Raw genomic sequence first — 12691 nt, forward strand, 5'->3', positions numbered from 1 at the left:
CTGCGCACCACAACCAAGAGTAGCCCCCGCTCGCCCCAACTAGAGAAAGCCTGCGCACAGCAACGAAGACCCAACACAGACAAAAATATATAAATAAACAAATTTATTAAAAAAAAAAAAAATGGAAGAAGGAAAATCGTGATGTCCCAGAAGCCACACTGGTTGTTTCCATGTTTTGGCTGTTGTAAATAATGCTGCAATGAACATGGGGGTGCAGGTATCTTTTCCAGCTAGTGTTTTTGTTTTCTTTGGATAAATGCCCAGAAGTGGAATTGCTGGATCATCTGGTAGTTCTATTCTTAATTTTTTGAGGAACCTTCATACTGTTCTCCATAGTGGCTGGACCAATTTACATTCCCACCAACAGTGCACAAGGGTTCCCTTTTCTCCACATCCTCACCAACACTTGTTATTTCTTGTCATTTTGATGATGGCCATTCTAACAGGTGTGAGCTGATATCTTATTGTGATTTTGATTTGACTTTCCCTGATGGTTAGTGATGTTGAGCATCTTTTCATGTACCTATTGGCCACCTGTATGTCTTCTTTGGAAAAAATGTCTATTCAGAGCCTCTGCCCATTTTTTAATCAGATTGTTTTTTGGTGTTTGTTTTTTGCTATTGTGTTGTTTGAGTTCTTTATATCTTTTGGATATTGATCCCTTATCAGGTACATAATTTGCAAATATTTTCTCTCATTTAGTAGGCTGCTTTTTCATTTTGCTGATGGATTCCTTTGCTGTGCAGAGCTTTTTAGTTTCACGTGGTCCCTCTTGTTTGTTTATGCTTTTGTTGCCTTTGCTTTTGGTGTCAAGTCCAATAAATTATCGCCAAGACTGATGTCAAGGAGCTTATTGCCTATGTTTTCTTCTAAGAGTTTTATGGTTTTAGGTATTACATTCAAGTCTTTAACCTATTTTGAGTTAATTTTTGTGTATGGTGTAAGATAGTGGTCCAGATTCATTCTTTTGCATGTGGTTGTCCAGTTTTTCCAGCACCATTTAATTAAAGGGACTGTCCTTTGCCAATTGTATATTCTTGACTCCTTTGTCATTAATTAATTGACTACATGTGCATGGGTTTATTTCTTGGGCTCTATGTTTTTTCCGTTGATCTGTGTGTCTGTTTTTTAATGCCAGTGTTAAACTGTTTTGATTACTATAACTTTGAAATATCGTTTGAAATCAGGAAGCGTGATGCCTCCAGCTTTGTTCTTCTTTCTCAAGATCGCTTTGTCTGTTTAGGGTCTCGTGGTTCCATACAGATTGTATATTTGTTATATTTCTGTGGAAAGTGCCATTGGAATTTTGATAGGGATGACCTTGAATCTGTATATTGCTTTGGGTAGTATGGGCATTTTTAACAATACTAATTCTTCGAATCCATGAGCACAAAATACATTTCCATTTATTTGTGTCTTCAATTTCTTTCATCAGTGGTGTACAGTTTTTAGTGTACAGGTCTTTCGCCTCCTTGGTTAAATTTATTCCGAGGTATGTTATTGTTTTTGATGAGATTGTAAATGGGATTGTTTTCTTAATTTATCTTCTGATAGCTCATTATTAGTGTATAGAAATGCAACACAACCAAGTGATAGGAGGGTTGGAACCCTCAGTCGCACCTCCACTCCCCACCTCTGGGGAGGGGAAGAGAGCTGCAGGTGGAATCTACCCCCAGTGGTCAGCAGTTCAATCAATGAAGCCTCCATGAAAACCCAGAAGATGGGGTTTGGAGAGCATCCAGGTGGGTGAGCACATGGAGATGCTGGGAGAGGGGCGCCTGGAGGGATCGCGGGGCCCCAAACCCCCTCTGCACACCCTGCCCCACATGCCTCCCATCTGGCTGCTCCTGAGTTCATCCTTTTATAATAAACCGGTCATTCAGTAAGTAAAATGCTTTCTGAGTTCTGTGAGCCACTCTAGCAAATTAATTGAACCCAAGGAGGAGTCGTGGGAACCTCCAGACTATAGCCAATTGGCCAGAAGCACAGGTGACAACCTGGACTTGCGTTTGGCTCTGGGTGGGGGGCAGTCTTGGGGTCCTGGGCCCCTCCCCTGTGGAATCTGACACTTACCTCCAGGTACAAAAGCCAGAACTGACTGACTCATAGGTCACCCAGAGAATCGCTTGGAGGCATGGGGGCAACCCACACACATTGGAACAGAATCATACCTGTTCACATTACACTGGATCTTCCTGCAAGCGGGACCAGCCAACTCACCAGGTGTGCAAAGACCAGTGAAGTCAAGCTGTGGGTGCACCTCTGTCCACAACAGCCACCAGGGCAGCCTCAGCATCGCCCGGGTTTACACCGGGCCCTGACCTCAGCTATGCTGCCCAGGTTCTTTCTGGCTTCTGACCCCTGAACTTCACTTTGCCTCTTAGTGATCACAGAGGCTTATGCTTTCCCATCTGCCTCTTCTGCTTCCCGGCCACATTGGAGAAGAAATAACCTAGAGGGAATCACCTGCTTTGACAAATGATTTAGGCCAGTCAAGTTATCCAATATCCCCCAGCCTCTGTTTCCTGACCTGTAAAATGCGTATTTAAAAAAATGCTTCATATGGTTTTGTGACATTTGGTTGGTTTTCAGTCCCTTTGATACATTGTCCAAAGGCACCTTTGCGTTTACTTTCGATTTCACAGGCTACTTCTTGCTGTTTAAACAGATGATTGTCCAGTTGGAAGTTTCAGCGCAGCTGCTTCCTGCTTTGAATCCCAGCCTCATAGAGTTTATTTAAGTAAGATTTTTCTCAACCTGTGAAGCACAATTCCAAAGGCACAGAAAAGAAGCAATGTCTGCACCTCATCCGCACAATGTGGTCGAGTGCCAAGTGCCACAGAATGTCCCGCAGAGGCCACGGGGGAGTGACCCCTGGGGAAACGGTGCTCCAAGCTTGATGGACTGTAACGTCGTAGGAAAGAGAAAGAAGTGCCACAAATGAGAAAATACAAACGCGGTCTTGTCACGGATGGAGCTAGTGTAACCCTGGGAGACAGGAGGCTGCAGAAGAGCCTCCTGGGGAGGGGTCGGAGGTACTGAGACGGCTGAAGAATAGAAGGAAGAAGATCCAGACGCAGAAATGCCCTCTGGCTGAGTCAGCAAGGAGGGCACCACCAGGTGAGCCGCTGACATTGTTCTCAGTTATGCGTGTGTATGACATGCGTTATATATTTTAGGTTATCTTATGTATAGTTATGTATGTATATGTATATATATATATATATATAGTTACATATGTATGTATACTTCTGTAGCAGATTCTGTAATTATGTAACAATTTGTGTTATCTAGTATTTAGTATGTAATTATAATTATATATTACATATGGTATATGACATATAGAATGTATTAAATATTCCATATATACTATATAATATGTAGAATACTATATATACAATATAATGTATACTATATTGTATATAAAATATATTGAATATAAAATTGTATATATAGTATAATAGTATATAGTATTATAGTTACATATGTTATAACCATAATATATAGCTATACTATATATAGTATATAGTATTCTATATAGTTATATATTATATATTATATAAATGTTTTATATGATATATAATCTAAATGTAAATATATGGGTATAAAATATTTTTTAAATACATTATTTTAGAAAATAAATGGAGAAAACTACAAATATTATACATTTGATCTTTCCAACAAAGAGCAGCAGATTAAGAATCCAATAAAAGCTAGAAGGAGTTCTGGCTCTCTCTAATCAGCTGTGGAGTATTGGAAAAATCAGTTAAGCTCCCTGGTCCAGTCTTGTCAGTAACTGAAAGATTAGCTGGTGCCCCTTAGGGGCCCTTCCTGAGCTTTCCTACAGAGTTTGATCCAATGTAGGGCATGCAGACCCATGATTAAGCATTCGAGAAGCTCCCTTCAGCTGGTTCCTTGGGTGTGGATCACCTCTGTCCCTGCCCAAGGCCCACAAGGACCCCGCCCTCTTGTGTGAGCCGGCCAGCGGCAATGACAGAACCCCTCCCTCTGCCTGGCACCCCCAGGCCCCTCCCCTGGCTCTGGCTTCTGGACCTCTTCCTGCCTTTGATACTTTCCCTTCTAGAAACCAGGGGTCTTTATCTCTCCTTGAAGTTGAGTTACTTAATCAAGATATTTTATATCCATCTTCTTGTATCACTTTTTTGTCCTGCAACATAAGACCAAAAGATAAAAATTTTTCATTTTTTAAAGATACCTTTATGCATTCGTATCTTTAATTTTCTCTCTTTTATTTATTCTGGTTTTTTTCTTTAGGAGCACCAATTATACACATGTTATTTTCCCATCGTCTCCACATCATTCCCTGGCCCCTGAGTCACTTAACTGCCTTGCACTGTGCATGCCCAGCATCCTGAGTGACTTCAGGTTTGCTCCCCGTGTCCAGGACAGCACTTCCCACCTGCTTCTCCTACTTCTGATGGCTGCTGTTGGCGCTTTCACCTCCTGGCCTCTTCCTCCTTCACCCACTCCTGATCCTCTGTCCTTGTCCTGCAATCTCTCCTTGGAGCCCTTACAGCTCTTCCTTCTGCTTTTCTCCTAGGACAGCTTGTCTTGACTACAAGTTTGTTTAGTGATGTTATTTCTTTGAATGATTTCTTATTTCTTTGTCTTTTTGCAATTTTGAAAAAAAATTAAAGAGACAGGAAAAGTATAAAGAATTTTTACAAAACACATTGTGTTTCCATAACCCAAATTTAACTATATATTTTGTCATACTTGTTTCTAATCCTTTTAAAAGAAAAAATACATAATAGATATAGCTTAGGAATCCTTTATGAACAACACAGAGGCCTGTCCTCACTCACCCAGTGGTAAACAGTTTGGTAGTTTGTATTTTTATATGCCTTTTTAAAAAATGTACATATGTACACGTGTCCATCATACAAACCTATTTTTGAAAGTGTTACTTTACATTAAGTGGTACCATGCTGTATTAATTATTCTGCCCCTTCCTCTTTTCACACTATGTTCGTGATCACAAAAGCCTATATTACCTATATTTCATCCTACTAGTTTTTGGTTGGTCACGTTTAGGCTTTGATTTGTCTTATTCGTAAAGCAGGAATCTTGTTTAACAGGTTTTCCCGATAGAGAGACCCAGTCTCCCCACATTATATATTGAATGTCCGTGTTTCCTACTGACCTGTGACGCCACCACCATCAGATTACAAAATTCCCAAATACACACAAGACTGCTTCTGAGCTCTTCTTTTCCCTTGGTCTGTTTTTCTACTGCTGTACTGTTGTCACAATCTTTATGACTGTACCTTTGATGTGTTCATTTTCTTGTAAATTCTCCCAATTCGGCTTTTTCTCAAAAAAAGAGTTTTTGGTATTTTTCCTTCTCAAACTTTTTTAACCTTATATTATAGAAAATTTTAAACATATGTAAGTAGACCCAATAGGATAGCCCAATCCCAGCTGCAGTGATAATCAATTCATGCCCAATCTGGTTTCATCTACGCCTCCCCCTTGGTCCCCCCACCCCTGCCCCAGATTCTTTTGAAGCCAGTTCCAGGTAGTGTATCATTCCAAGCATTTCTTTTTTTCTTTTTTTTTTTAAATTTATTTATTTTTGGCTGCGTTGGGTCTTTGTTGTGGTGTGCGGGCTTCTTATGGTGGTGGCTTCTCTTGTTGCAGAGCGTGGGCTCTAGGCGTGCAGGCTTCAGTAGTTGTGGCATGCAGGCTCAGTAGCTGTGGCTCTTGGGCTCAGTAGTTGTGGCTCGCAGGCTCTAGAGCGCAGGCTCAGTAGTTGTGGCGTACAGGCTTAGTTGCTCTGTGGCATGTGGGATCTTCCTGGACCAGGGCTTGAACCCGTGTCCCCTGTATTGGCAGGCGGATCCTTAACCACTGCACCACCAGGGAAGCCCCCAAGCATTTCTTAAGCTATTTCTTTACACATTTTCTCTAAAATCAGTTTTTTAAGTTCCCCATATATTTTGATGGAGTTTTGATTGAATTTTCATTGAATTTAAAGATTTTGGAGAATTCACTTACAAAATTGAATCTTTCTATCCATGAAATTGGATAAAATTTCTAACCATGAAACTTTTCCCCATTTATTAAATTCTTCCTTTATATCTTTTAATAACACGTTTGTTGTTTTCTCTGTGAAGATATTGCACATTTGTTAGATTTTGCTGCAACTATGAAGTTATAGATTTTGCTGTGACTATGAATGACGCAGTTTAAATTATAATTCCCACTTGGTTATTGCTACTGTAAAGAAATGATATGAATTTTGTGCATTGCTCTTGTCCCCTGCAAATCTTGCTAAACTTTTATTTTTTAATAAATTTATTTATTTTTGGCTGCGTTGGGTCTTCGTTGCTGCACACGGGCTTTCTCTAGTTGCGGCGAGTGGAGACTACTCTTTGTTGTGGTGCGTGGGCTTCTCATTGCGGTGGCTTCTCTTGTTGCGGAGCACGGGCTCTAGGCACGCGGGCTTCAGTAGTTGTGGCACATGGGCTCAGTAGTTGTGGCTCGCGGGCTCTAGAGCTCAGGCTCAGTAGTTGTGGCATGTGGGCTTCAGTAGTTGTGGCACACGGGCTCAGTAGTTGTGGCTCACGGGCTCTAGAGTGCAGGCTCAGTAGCTGTGGGGCACGGGCTTAGTTGCTCCGTAGCACGTGGGATCTTCCTGGACCAGGGCTTAAACCTGTGTCCCCTGCATTGGTAGGCAGATTCTTAACCACTGCACCACTAGGGAAGCCCTAAACTTTTATTAATCTGAGTAGTTTATTCATAGATTCTCTTGGATTTTATAGGTAGACAATCGTATCATCTGCAAGAAAATGATAGCTTTGCTTTCTCTCATCCCTTATAACTCATGGTTTTTATTTTTTATTTTACTGCAAAGGCTTGTTCTCCAGTGCACTGTTGAGAAGAGTAGTGATAACTGGCTGTCGCGCTTGTCCCTCACATTCGTGGCTCTTGTACGTTCCCCATCAGCCTAACATCTTCTCCCCGCCCAGGTGGGCAGCATGTCTCCACCTGGCCCCGGGCTGACTCCGGGCAATCTGCATTCATCTTTGAAGGAAGCAGGTCTGCTGAGCCAGCCTGGTCCTGAAGGCCCATGGGGGCAGGGACAGGGCTGAGCTGCAGAGAGACCACGACACCACCTGGGTTTGCTGTCGTCCCCTGCAGGATCCCGTAACTCACACAGGGTGATGGTGGCCACACCCTCCCTGCCCACCTCCCCTTGGCCGACTCTTAGCTAAAAGGCTGGGTCATAGGCCAAAGAACTAGCACGCAGACTGGCCTTCAGTTTTACCTCCTGCCATGTGAGAGGGGTCTCAGCTCCCCCTTCTCAGGCCCATCAGCCCAGGGAATCCCCCTGCACCCCTACCTCTGGGACAGAGCCAGGGTCCACGACCAGGTCAAATAGGGGTAGGCATCCCCAGCCGAGCAATGCATGGATTTGCCCAGGCGCTCATCCCTGATGCATGACAGGTCCCCGAGACTCCACCGCTTTCTCTTCCCTGCCCTGCTCTTTGCCTTCGGTGTGTGACAGGGACAGGACGCTCGGATGGGGTGAGTGGCAGGCGACCCTGGGGTGCGGGAGACCCTGGGCGTTCATGCTTCCTTAGCTCCTTCCCCTCCTGCCCCTGATTCCCAAAGTTGTAAAACTAGGTTCCACTTCCCAGCTTCCTGTACAGTGATGTTGAGAAAGCCCAGGAGTCCGCTTTCCCACATTCTCGCCTCAGGACATTTGAACAGTTAATACTTTAGCAGCAGAAAATAAGCCACCACATAAGCAGTAAGTTTCTTGGTTAGAAAATGAGTCATCAGAGAAAAAATAATTTTTGCAGAGAAGGAGAAATAGTGGGTGGGCTGAGTTTTCTATCTTTCGTATGGTAGATTAGTGATTATATGTCTGCACAGCGGCAGCTAACATTTTCAAATAGGAAGGCATATGATTAAATCTCTTTTGATGTTATCTGCAAATTGTTTCTCTGAGCTCTGCTTCCAAAGGGTAGCTCTCCAATTAGAGTCAGAGATGATTATTGTTGAGTTAGCCCTCACTGTCTACTGCTTAGACAGGTGACTTCTTCTTCAAAGCGCTAATTAGCCCTACATGCAGTATCTTGTATCGTATGTGACCTTCAGCATTTTGTTCTTTTCTAATTGGAATCATCTCTCCTCATACTTCTCCAATAAAATGGAGAACCTGTTGGGAGCTCTTTGCTGCTCCCTCCCAAGGCCCCTGTGATCCGCCACCAGGCGCGGGCAGTCCTGCGGCTGCTGCTCCCCTGCCCCCGGGCAGTTCATTCCGTCCCCAGGGCTGATGCTTTAGTAAGTTCATTTCCACTCAGCAAATTTACAAACACCTCTCTTGAAGTAATAGATTGTTCGCTCTTGACGACTTGTTATTATTATTGAAATGGACCTTAAATTAGGGTCAGGGATCCCTAAACCTCTCATGGTCGCTAGTGAGCAAAACGAAGGTTAAGGAGTGAGAACGTGTTAGGTACGATGTCCTCACACCTTCGTTTTGCTCACTAGTGACCATTAGAGATCAATTTAGAGACTCTTGACGTTAGGTCCTTTTTTGAAGGGTTAATTAAATGACATTATATAAACCACCTTGACGTGCTTTAAAAAACATTTCCATCCCTCTTTTCCGAGTGAACTCCAGTTCCTGGCTGGTCCACAGGTGACGGCTGTGCTGTGGTGTCGGCGTGGGGACTTCTGGCAGCTGTGCTGATGAGGACGGTGTGTGGCTCTCAGGGACACTCACAATGCACCGGGCTCTGCCCAAGTCCGAAGAAGACTGATCACCGTGCACTCAGCCATCACTACACTGCTGGGGGGGAGGGGAGGGTGGGGCAGGTACCACTACCGTGTTTTGCAAAAGAGAAAACAAGGAGGCACAGGGGGTTAAGGGCCTGCCGTGGGCAGGCGAGCTGGGGCTGAGCCTGTCGGTCTGGCCCCTTCACCACCATCTTATGAACAGTTTCCATGATGAAAGCAGAGGCACTGTTGGGTGGATCCTGCATCCTGATAACCCGTCAGCTTCAGTCATCAAGCCCGCGTCCCCTGCTGTTCACCGTCCTCTGTAAACCTCCTCCCATCTCGTTTTCATTCAGTGGGAGGCTCGTTCCTTCGGCAAACATTCCCGGAGCACCATCGAAGTGTGGGTTCTTAGAACTGTGTCACAGCTCCGATGGGGAACAGAACAGAACTGCACTACCCCACGGAGATTACAGTCCAACTCGGAGAGGCGCACCTGAAGTCACTTGGTAATAAATTAAAGGTTGTAACTGCGACAGTGGCTCAGAGGGACAGAGGGGCTGGACTGAGAGTTCGGAGGGTCGAGGGGCACCAGCAGGAAATGCCTGCGCGAGCTGAGTAGATGGTGGCGAGGCAGTGTGGATGCAGGGGTCCTCTTGGTGGGAGCCTGGAGCACCAGTGGGGTGGAATTCACAGATGGCGCAAGTCGGGACAGTCCCGCTTCCAGTGGGAGGCGTTGGTGGCTCAGTGGCAACGCTTGTGCCTTTGTCCCCACACTGGACGAAGGCACAGGATCATCTGCCTGTGCAGAACCATTGTTCTGTGAAGACCAGTAACCCATCTGTGGGCAGCAGGGTAAGGCCCCAGAGATGTCCAAGTCCTAATCCCCAGAAACAGTGACTACCTTAGGCTAAGCGGTAAATGTTGCTTATCAGCTGACCGTGAGGTGGGCGGTCAGCCGGGATCACTCAGGTGGGCCCAGTGTCATCAGGGTCCTTATGAGTGAGTGGAGGAACCAGGGAGAGGGGGGTGGGAAATCCTTGGTGGTCAGGGCTGGCTTTGAAGGGGGAGGGTCCCGGGAGCCGAGGAAGGTGGGCAGCCTCCAGAAGCAAGAAAAGGCAAGAAGTGGGTTTTCCGTGGGACACGGCTCTGCCAACACCTTGATTTTAGCTCAGAGAGACCCCTTTCCGTTTCTGAGCTCCAGAACCATAAAGTGATAAATTTGAGTGTTTTAAACCATTAAGTTTGTGGTAATTTGTTCTAGCAGCAGTAGGAAACTAATACAAATACTATGATTTTTCTTCCTGAATATTTCGTTTACCACACTGACTTGAGTGTGAAACAATAGGTTTGACTGTGAAAATGCAGCTAAGATTGACCTAACCTTCAGCCAGTCAGGCCCAAGCACGTTTCTGAATAATGCCCAACTTGTTGTTTACACCCTCCAGTTTAAAAAAGTGATTATAATAGAAATATTAAAAAATGTATTTTTGCTTTTCTCTTGGGTTTTGGATAAAGATATGTAGGATTTAGCGTCTCTTATTTCATGTTTCTCCTTTTTATTCAAGATGAAATATTCCCAGAAATGTCAAAATGACACAGACATGTTCAGCGTTTGCTGTTTCCAGGTCGTGGGGCGGGCAGACCTCCTGGCACCTGTGTTAGTATAAAAACTGGAGACCCAGGACCAACACCGGGGTCTGTACTGGTTTGGTTGTTGTCAGATTATTTGATCTAAGAATGACGGTTTATAATCACTTCTTTACTATGGCTTATTGTTTTTTCCCCCCTCCAATTTTTTTTTTAATGAAATTGTGCTTATACAAATTACTAGTCTTATAAAAGTACAAAAGGGCTTTCACCTAGTTTCTGAAGAATAATAAGATCAGTGTTGTAGGGGAATAAACTGTGGCTGCTTAAGAAGGCCGAGGACCACCCTTCACACTCCGGCCCCCGTTTCTCAGGTCACACAATCTGTTTCACCAGCTCTAAGGTGTTCCTGACGGTAAGACTCATCTTTATTTTTCTAAACCAAGAGAGAGAAAATACTTCCAATTAAACTGTTATGAGCTGTGTAACTGAAGATACATTCTGCCTCCAGAAATGTTAATATGTGAAAACACGGGTACCCGGAATTGTGGAAACACGGTGGTCCTGAGAGGGGACACATAGAGGCACCAACAGGAACGGGCTGGGCCCCGGGACAGCGGGTGGGACGGCCTGGGGCACAGGACAGCGTTCCCGTGGCTGAGACATCCGCCAGGTAAACGGCCTTTACCAGCCACACACCTGAAGGCACTAGAGGGGCAGCTTCCAGGGTGCAGCTTCCCCTCCTGGGCCTCGGCTTTCCCACTCGGCTGGGGCTCCTCCTGGGAGCAGTGGCCATGCCAGACTGGCCGGCTGTCCAGTCTGCGGGCCACCTCCCTCAGGCACCTTCTGTGGTTTTAGCTCTGGTTCCCAAACGATGGTTTGAAAACCCACTTTACCTCACAATTTCTCATGAACACGTACTTGATATTACTGTACTCAGAAATTTTGTGTATTGCGAAAGGGCATAATGACAAAAAGGTACTATTCAGTAACATTTCAGAAATGTGTGTTTTATTATCACAAATACATCTAGGTACATGCGTAGACAGGGGGCCACACGTGAAAGACATTTGATTTTTGGACCACGCTGAGTAGAGGGTCCTTACGACACATGCCTCCAAAATGTGGTTTACGGCTGAGCCTGGTGCAAGCTCTCAGCTTCGAGCACCCTTCAGAGCGAGAACTTTATTTATGTATTTTTTATTTAAGTATAGTTGATTTATAATACCGTGTTAGTTTCAGTTGTACAGCACAGTGATTCAGTTACATGTATATAACTGAATATATATTCCTTTTAGATTCTTTTCTGTCGTGGTCCAAACGCAGGTTGGAAAAGAATTTCCAGACACAAGGCAGAACGTAAAGAGGATGGAATTTATTAGAGGGAACGGTTGCTGCCAGAACAGCGGGCCGACTTCCTAGTAGTCTGGGAGAGCCAACCCTGAACATGTGCTATTAGTCGGTTTTTATAGCCAGAGAACAAAAAGAATGGTCTGAGGTGAAAATTTCTTTTCTCGATTGGTTGAGGCACATATATATACCTTCCTTCTCTAGGGTGGGAGTGGGACAAGGCAGATGCCTTTCCTTATTTGGGACGAGAGAGGAACAGTCCCATTGCCCAGGTGGGCTCAGGAATTTCGTTCCCATCGCAACATGGCGCGGAGGGCGAGAGAGTCTGGTGGGGTGTGTAACACAAACTTTTTCAGGCAGGGCTGTCCTTTGTCCTTGAAGCACCATTGTCCTTGGAGCACCACATTTTCCCTTATAGGTTATTACAGAATATTGAGTAGAGTTCCCTGTGCTACACAGTAGGTCCTTGTTGGTTATCTATTTTATATGTAGTAGTGTGTATCTGTTAATCCCAACCACGAGAGCTGTATTTAAAGCCACCCTGGGCCCTCCCTAGCATTCCAGCCTGAACTCCACCCCAGCTCCTACCCCCGCCCTCGGCTATTGTGCTGCTAAATACAATCTCTTACTGTGTTTTAAATAGTGCCGGATGCCTCACTGTCATTTATTGTAGTCACATACGTGGGGCCTTTGCTTTCAGTAATATTTAAAGCTGTGCCTAATTAGATTTAACTCCATTTGCTTGAAGACTTCTTAAGAATCCTTTGCAAGGTGGATTAGTGCTCCAAACTCATGTGAAGTCTGGGTTTTTATTTATCCGCTTATTTTAAAGGATGGAATGCCTACCTCACACTTTTAGGTCTTATCCCCTTCTTCCCACTGGAGACTGGAAGGAAGGCTAGCGGGAAAGAGTCTGCGGTGAAAGAACTGTTCCCCCAGCCTTGTGCTCTCTGCAGGGGTGTCTTAACCTCATCTCAGGGCCGAGGGGGATTGTTCAAAG

At 44.7% G+C, this 12691-nt stretch overlaps 1 long non-coding RNA gene across 1 annotated transcript in view; it reads left to right on the forward strand.

The window, feature by feature from the left end:
* The window catches only part of LOC130706103 (uncharacterized), a 39904-nt gene extending 29654 nt beyond the window's left edge, over nucleotides 1–10250 (forward strand). Inside the window, exons 3-4 of the long non-coding RNA XR_009006502.1 lie at nucleotides 2669–3120; nucleotides 8647–10250. This is a non-coding gene — a long non-coding RNA (uncharacterized LOC130706103). The remainder of the gene's footprint in view (nucleotides 1–2668; nucleotides 3121–8646) is intronic.
* Nucleotides 10251–12691: the final 2441 nt, after the last annotated feature.

This window comes from Balaenoptera acutorostrata, chromosome 21 (assembly GCF_949987535.1).
Source record: "Balaenoptera acutorostrata chromosome 21, mBalAcu1.1, whole genome shotgun sequence".
In the NCBI taxonomy this organism is placed as follows: domain Eukaryota; kingdom Metazoa; phylum Chordata; class Mammalia; order Artiodactyla; family Balaenopteridae; genus Balaenoptera; species Balaenoptera acutorostrata.